General features: G+C 51.5%; 1 long non-coding RNA gene across 1 annotated transcript; it reads right to left on the reverse strand.

Annotated features, from left to right (window-relative positions):
* Window positions 1-1021: 1021 nt before the first annotated feature.
* On the reverse strand, window positions 1022-8428 carry LOC144615379 (uncharacterized). Its single transcript, XR_013552070.2, has 3 exons — window positions 8369-8428; window positions 4772-4904; window positions 1022-1555 (listed from the first exon to the last, which is right to left on the reverse strand). It is a non-coding gene; the product is annotated as an uncharacterized LOC144615379 (long non-coding RNA).
* Window positions 8429-8471: the final 43 nt, after the last annotated feature.

Below are 8471 nucleotides of genomic sequence, written 5' to 3' on the forward strand. Positions count from 1 at the left end.
TCATCCCCAGAGGTGACTGGAGAAGCGCCTGGAGTTGATTCTTAGTTTCATCTCTGGAACGTTCTCACTGGAATTAAAGCTGGATGGACTATTGGCAATGCAGTATCTGAGAAAACATAGCCCCCATTCAAAAGGGCTGCCAGAGAAAAGATCTCCACAGGGAAACATGTTTTCTCAAAATACAGCCTTTGGACCTCTATACGCAAACATCCCTGGGATGCTTACTTAAAAAGCTGATCCTGAAAATAATTTAATTTCAAAGGCTGTTGGGGCACCTGGGTGGTTCAGTCAGTTGAGCGACCGACTTCGGCTCAGGTCATGATCTCACGGTTCTTGGGTTTGAGCCCCACGTCGGGCTCTGTGCTGACAGCGCGGAGCCTGGAGCCCGCTTTGGAGTCTGTGTCTAACTCGCTCTCTGCCCCTCCCCCACCCCCCTGCTTGCACCCTGCCTCTCTCTCAAAAATAAATATTAAAAATAAAAAAATTAAAAGGCTGATCCTGCACACCTCCCCTGATGAAAACAAACAAAAGCAGACACTACTTAAAGTAATCCAGACAGATTTCAGTCAGTAACATAGTATTGCAGTGCCGTAGGGGAAAGGGTTCATCGTGAGCAGGCACCCGACTGGGATTATTACAGAGGTGATGGGGTATTTCACAGGGAGAATGAGGGACTAGGGAAGGGAATGAGTGGGGGGCTCTATAATCAGAAGTGAAAGATGACAAAAAGCAGGAAGGGACGCTGGCCCATATGAGACCCATCTGGCTTTGCTGACACTTCTCAAAGTTAAGCTCCTGCCCTCTCACAGAAGCTGGGAGACAGGGGCCCGATCTTCAGGCGTTGGCTGGACTCAGCAGCCAATCCTTTAGACAGCCGGGAGTTTTGCAGGCAGGCACTTTAAGGGAGGCTAGGGTCCTACTAGGGATGCGGCCACGAGCTGCCAGCAACCACGTCCGTGTTTGTTCGCCTTCACAGGCCAAGCAAGGTCGAATCAAGAAGAGGGCTCGGAGGAGCCTGGCGAGCATTTGGAGAAAGAATCTGTCACCCTCCGAACCCACATGCCCACCCCTCCTGAGCCCATCCCCCAAACAGAGGGACCACTTTGACAGGCCTTTTTATGCTCACCAAACGACTGAAGTAGGACAAGGCGGACGGGGAGGTGGGGGAAGCAGAGGTTCTCCGGCTTCTTCAGGGCTGGAGGTCGGCAGGGATTTGGGGGTGGGAGACGAAGGGCAGAGCAGATTGAGGATGACCAGGAGGCTCAACTGGATTCTTAACCTGGGAGTCCCGACTGGTCATGCTGGCCGGCTCCTGCCCCCACGGAGGTCAGGGCCTCTCAGTCCTGAGGACCACCAGGCACGACCAGCTCTGGCTCCTGTGGTCCTGGTGGGGGTATGTTGTTGAGACCTGGGGGATGGCGTGGAGCACCAGCTGGGGGGCGGGAGCACACTCATTCAAGAAGAAGAAAAGTCCCGAGGCCCAGAGCAGAGGCAGGAATGGTGCTTAGGCTGCGTGTGTTTCCAGGGCAGCGGCAGAGAGCGGTCTGGCGCCACACTGTGGAGGAAATGAAGATTTCAACGGTACAAAGGCCTCGTCTGGATGAGGGCTACACCCCAGGGTGGTAGAGCAGGAAAACAGAAGGAGCCTGGCTCCCTGACATAAGAGCCACCGAACCAGCCCCAGATCCAGTACTTAACCGGATTATCATATGAGAGATCAAGAAGCTGCTTCTTAAAAAAATTTCTTTTCAATGTTTACTTATTTTTGAGAGACAGAGACAGAGCATGAGCAGGGGAGGGGCAGAGAGAGAGGGAGACACAGAACGTGAAGCAGGCTCCAGGCTCTGAGCCGTCCGCACACATCCCGACATGGGGCTCGAACCCATGAACGGCAAGATCGTGACCTGAGCCAAAGTCAGACACCTGACCGACTGAGCCACCCGGGTGCCCCCAAGAAGCTGTTTTTTAATTTAACCCACTGTTGGGGCGCCTGGATGGCTCAGTCGGTTAGGTGTCCGACTTCGGCTCAGGTCAGGATCTCACCGTTCGTGGGTTCAAGCCCCACATCGGGCTCTGTGCTGACGGCTCGGAGCCTGGAGCCCGCTTCAGACTCTGTGTCTCCCTCTGCCCTTCCCCCACTCAATCTCTGTCTCTGTCTCAAAAATAAATAAACATTTAAAAACAAAGGAATTAAAGGGCGCCTGGGTGGCTCAGTCGGTTAAGCATCCAACTTCAGCTCAGGTCACGATCTCGGGGTTCGTGAGTTTGAGTCCCACATCGGGTTCTGTGCTGTCAGCCTGTCAGCACAGAGCCCGCTTTGGATCCTCTGCCCCACTCTCTCTGCCCCTCCCCCGCTTGCACTCTCCCCCCCGCCCCCCGAAAAAAAGGATTAAAAAAAAAGAATTAAAAAAAATCACTTAACCACTGTTGTGTTGGGTCTCTACTGCAGCAGCTGAACCTGTACGTAACCTGATAACGGAGGGAATCCATGTATCTGTTATCTTTTGCCACAACAGTGCTAACTAATAGACCATCCTCAAAACTCAGAGGAGGCTGGGAAACCGATTCTCACAGGTTGGCCGTTACCGCTGTACTTTAATGCCCTGCTGGCTGGATCGGCGCTGCTTCTCACTGCTGGTCTTTTCTCCCTGTGTTGCTGCCGGGACCCAGGCTGAAGAGGCAGCGGCTACCCAAGAGAAGCGTAAGAGAGCAAGCAAAAGAGCCATCGGGCCTCTTCGAGCCTAAGCACGGAACCAGCCCCCAGCCCCAAGCCAGGGGATGGGAAAGTACACTGTGGCCACGAGGAGACACAGCAGGAGCGGGGATGCGGGGAGGGCCCATAATTCTCTCTCCCAGAATGTGACAGAGTCCTGGGTCAGAGGCTACAACACGGTGGCCCTGCTCTTCTAGGCGTCACCTACGAATGGCGCAGAGTGAAAGACAGCGTCCGTCCATGTGAAGACTCAACCGCAGTTCTCTATCAGGTCAGGAGCCCTGACAAGACAAGAATCACATCTCCTTCCTCTTCCCAACGCCTAGGGCCAGGCCCTGCCCTCAGGGCTGACTCAGGGAGATTACTGGGTGAATCTGAGACCATTTCTTCACTCTCTGCGTCGGATTCCTTATGTGATACAGACTGACCTCCTAAAGGTCAGCACACAGTGCTAGGGGTTTGCCCGCAAAGCTGCAAAGGGACTGTGCCATTGGGAACTGAGATGTGTACCTAGGTCTGTCTACACCGCATCCTGGATCCACTGCCTGCCAGAGGGACCTCCAGAAGAAAGGACTTCTACAAGTTAAATATCGCAGACTTCACACTCCAAAGGAGAACCGTTTGAAGAGAGCCATGGTTAACCCTGACGAATGCCACCATCACCACAGAATTCCAGGCACCGGGCATGTGGGTAGAAAGCATATTTTAGGGCAGTGACTCATGGTAAGTCGTTTCCTCCAGTCCCTAAAACGGGCTATTCAATGTCAAGCTGTCTCAGGCTCAGGCTGATAACAGGGCAGCCATAGGGGACCTAGTGGGAGCTGCGTTGTCACGGTCCAAGTCTGTACGCACCGCTTGTATAACCTGCCCAAGTTCACAAAGACAGGATATCAGTCGCCGCTCTTTATGCTCCCAGTGAAAGAAATCCAACTAAAATATGCTTAAGCCAAAAATGTCATACGGTGTATCGGCTCACATAACCGGGAAGCCTAAGATCTTCAAGCTGGCCGCATCTAGCGCTCAAACGTCATTCTCTCCCCAACTATCCCTCAGTTGTGCTTTCCTCCATGACGGCTTCAGGCCACAGGATGGATGCCCCAAGACTGCAAAGATAGTCCTTAGTAACTCCAACTCTCCACTGAGGTTGAGCAAGCCTCATAAAGGAAAGCCAGTCTTCAAAAAGCCTCTGATTGGTCTGCTTGGACCCTGTATCTGGCAGGAGGAGACCCTGATTGGCCAGCCATGGTCAGCGTGCACCTGCAAGGTGGGCCTTAAACCAGTACTTAAGTCTCTGCTAGGGCACAGGAACTGAATAGAAAGTCAAGAGAGGGGGTTGTCTCACGGCAAGTTGAGGGGGCGAGGTGACAAATGGAAGACCAGACATTGAGGCTAGATTGAACTAACCCTAAGCCTAAACTTTGAACAGGCTTTCACACGTTCATAGATGCTATTGTGAGTAAAACACAAATTCACTTAAGAGCAGGAGTGCCTTCATAGTAACTTTTGGTCTTTCTGTATTTTTTGTCCCAATTAATAGATATCGAAAGGATCCCTACGATCACGAGCAGGTCCGAAGACCATTCTATTTTTTAATATTAGAAAGGGATTCTTAACTGCAGATTAAGAGAGAGAGTAAAGAAAGCAAGAAGAGAAGGGAGCCAGGAAAACCCCAGCCCAGGAAGCAGCGAAGGAAGGTTCCAGGACAGCAGCGTATGACAGGTCAAGGAGGTAGCCGAGGGAAACGGCACTAACTGTCATGCCAGAGCACTGGAGCGGAGTGGAGGAGTGATCGTGGCGGGCAGCACAGAAAGAGAAGGAGAAGAAATTAAACCCCGGGGGGTCAGGGGACAGAAACGAGTGCCATCGGACTACATGAGCAAGCTCTGCGGTGAACAATGCTTACCTAGTCACAATTCTGCAACCACTATCAATCATGGGGCAAGAGTGACAAAACTAAACCCCAAGAATGGAATGGGTGGGGGGTGTTAAAGACCTAACTCCTTGCCTGTGTTGCTAGGAAGTCCACAGATAGCGTCTAAAATGGGTGAATCAGAGCACCTGGGTGGCTCAGTCGGTTGAGCGTCTGACGTCAGCTCAGGTCACGATTTCACGGTTCGTGGGTTCGAGCCCCGCATCGGACTTTGTGTTGACAGCGCAGAGCCTGCTTGGGATTCTCTCTCTCCTTCTCTCTCTTTCAAAAAAAAAAAAAAAATTAAAAAACTCTTTTAAATGGAAGAATTAAGAGCTAGAAACACAAGATAGGTGGAGATAAGCACCAGAAGATCCAGCGAGAGGTAAGGAGGACCGAGGACTGGCGAGCTGGCCCAGGAGGGTGGGGATGGTCGAGGCAAGAAGCTGCTGCGGGTCATTCTGTTTCCTCACCACTTCATTTCGTACTATTTGAACTGTAAACTATGTGTGATAACATTTGGGAGGCTTAAAGAGTCCATTCTTTTGTCAACGGCACCTCAAAGCTGTATTTGTGTCCAACTTTATTGAGATAGAATTGACACATAATTTTTACGAACCCTTTAAATCCATTTTTTAAAGAGAGTGGGAAGAACCAGCTTCCTGCAACAGAAGCCATGAGAACATTACCTATTCCGGTTTCAAAAGAAATGGTGGCATTAGTTCTGCTTAGATGATTTCGGTCAGAGACCAAGTAAGCATACATCTGGGGTTCAAACAAGAGAGGCTCTCACTCCAGTGCTCAAAGACCAGTTAGAAAACGGAGATCTGACTGAACTGGGTAGGTACGAATTAGCCAAAACTGTAACAATAATAATAATAATAATAATAATAATAATATAGCTAGTTATCCTCAAGTGCTTACTTCAGACCAGAAACCGTCCTGAGGATATTATCTTATTTAATCCTCATGGCAACTGATATTTTCCCCAATTTACAGATGAGGAACTGAGGCTCAGATAGTTTGGGGAACTTCCCGGAAGTCACACACTCTGGCCCCTCTGCCTGAGGCAGAGGGGCCTCAGCGTGTTGTGATTTACTTCTCTTTTCTAACCACCAATCAAACTTAGAAGTTTCTATCTCTGGTGCCATCTCGAGGGGCCTATGAAAACCACTGACTGTGGCAGTGGTCTCAGGCCCACACTTGCTGGGTTGTGCTGGGCCCTGCGCTGTCTTAGGGAAGGCCTAGAAAACAGTATGGGGTAGAGCCGGTATTCAAACCTAAGCATTCCCGGCTCCAAAGCCCACTTGCTCGGCCACTGAATTATGCTAGTTCTCCAGCTAGAATCAGAGCTGGGTGAGGATCCCACCTGTAGTAATTATGAGTTGTATGGCCTTGGGCCCCCAAGTTCCTTAACCTCTCTTAAGCCTGTTTTATCATCTATGCCATGGGGATAACAATGGTGCTTACCTTCAGGGTGGTTGCTAAGGATAAATCAAAATTCCTATCTGGCAAATAGGAGCCTCTATTTTCCACACCTGTTAAATGCCTTGCCCTTCAGCTCCTAGGTTAAGGAGAGATTCTCACATTTTCTCACCCTTCAGATCCACGGGTGGTAGGGCAAGAGACAGAAAAGGTTTGGGTCAAGGCTAAATACTTGGACCTCATCCCAGAGTGACTCTCCAGGGCAGGGGCGGGGTTCAGGAATCTACACCTTAGACCCCCGAGAAATTCAGATGCCTGCAGTCCTCCTGCCTGGCTTTGAATGACTATGCGTAGTGCTTGAAATCTGACAGACCAGTGCCTTTGTGAGCGTCTGAGCCCTTCCTGCACTGGCCTCCAGCTCTGTCTGTGCCTCCTCCCTTTCCCCATTGCCCAATCTGTCTTTATCTCCCCCTTCCATTCTAAGCCCCCTCCCCTTACTCTAGCCTTACTTCCTAGCTTCCTCTCCACCTCTCCGTGCACCCTCCCCTGAGCTCAGTCTGCATTCCTACCCACCGGCCGTTTCTCTACCAGTCTCTTCGCAGGCATTGCCCTTTCCTGTGTCCACCCGGAAGGCTCAGATAAAAGTTGCTTCCGCCAGGATAACCTTCAAGGCCTCTTCCCTGGCACCATGGCACTTTGCACGTACCTTTATTATTGCTCAAATAACAGGGTAATGGGAGATTTTTTTTTCCGGCCTCAGATTACCTGGTGGACTCGTGGCCCACGAATGGTGGAAATGTGCGCCAGAGTAAGATGGAGAGAGGAGGACAAGCCCGTAGACTTTGCAGAGGGGCCGAGAGGCCTGAGAAGTAAGAGAAGACCAGGAGACAGGGGCTCCTGAAAAGATAGATAAGAGATTACCATGCGGGGTTCCCACAGCTTTTGCAGACAGCGGCTGCGCAAAAATTCATTGGAAGAACTGAGGAATGTTGCTGGCTCCATCTGGGGGAGGGCATGCTTGTATCAAGACACTGATGCTCTTGATGTGCTATAATTATAACCAGAAACACTATCCTTTTGCCCAGGAAACTGGATTTCCCAGTAAATTCCTTACTTTCCAAGTTGTTTAACGCTAAGATAATGCTTTGCTTCTGTGTCCTTATTTATTTATCTTTAACGTTTATTTACTTTGGAGAGGGAGAGCACAAGCGAGGGAGGGGCAGAGAGAGAGAGAGAGAGAGAGAGAGAGAGAGAATCCCAAGCAGGCTCTGCACGGTCAGCGCAGAGCCCAATGCAGGGCTGGAACTCACAACTGTGAGATTGTGACCTGAGCCGAAGTCAGACACTTAACCGACCGAGCCACCCAGGCATCCCTCCGTGTCCTTATTTCTAACTTTCTGTTCAACTGTTAACCATACTAAATGTACTCAGATTCATCTAGTCTAAAATCGAGGAGAGGTGGTTCTCGCTCCTAGAGACAGAATTATTGAAGAGGCAGCCCGCACACACTCAGGTGCCACATCTCCAACAGCTGGTTTTATAAATGGAAACAGGCACTGGGACCCCTTCTTCTCCCCTTCCCAGAAAGGCTGATGGAGAGCCTGGCCCAGATCAGTGGAGCTTTCTTCCAAGAACTGTCCCGTTCCCAGACCAGCCCTGTAGACACCCCCAAAGTCCCCCTGGACCTGCAGGTAGCAGTACCTCTCCACCCCAGTACTCACCCCACACTCAGGCCCTAAGATCCCACTTGACCTGAGCCTGCAGGTATGAAGTGTCCAAAGCACAAGACATCTGTCCCCACCCCCACCAACACACACTCTTGACCTTTTGTTCTGGGTCCATGTGAAAGAGAAATGTCAACTCTACCAAGTAAAGGAAACAAACAACTTCCTGGCTAGATGAGAATAACCAGAACCTTAAGCTTCATGCCTGGGGGCTGACGGGTACCTAAAGGTGCTCCCTTGGTGATAGGGGTGATCAAAACCTGTATGCTTGTCCTGAGAACCACCAGGCGGGAAGCACCAACTGCACTGATGCCCTCAGGGAGGCAAAACTAGGGTAGACGTTATTGGTCCGATTTTACAAGTGGGAACCTTCCGGGCAGGAGGCCAACAGACAGCCTCCGTAGACAGCACGGTAGATAGTGCTGTGCCCAGGCAAGGTCGTGAACCCAGAAGGCGGCCGGGATCTAGTGAGACGCAGACACTGCTGGGGGCGGGCAGTAGGACACGTTCCGCCCGACACTGGTGGGCTAGCCTGGTGGCCTCGCCTCTTCGTGCGCATCTCGGGTCGCAGAGTCCCCAGCCTCCCAGATCACTCACCTGCTCTGGAGCTGGGAACTTGGGCTTTCCTGAGCGCTGGCCCCGCCCCGAGGCTCCGCCGGCCCTGCGCTGGGCTCCGCGGTCCGGGGGCGGGGCCGGACGC

This window comes from Panthera onca, assembly GCF_046562875.1.
Source record: "Panthera onca isolate mPanOnc1 chromosome E1 unlocalized genomic scaffold, mPanOnc1 haplotype 2 h2.Chr16_ul_15, whole genome shotgun sequence".
In the NCBI taxonomy this organism is placed as follows: domain Eukaryota; kingdom Metazoa; phylum Chordata; class Mammalia; order Carnivora; family Felidae; genus Panthera; species Panthera onca.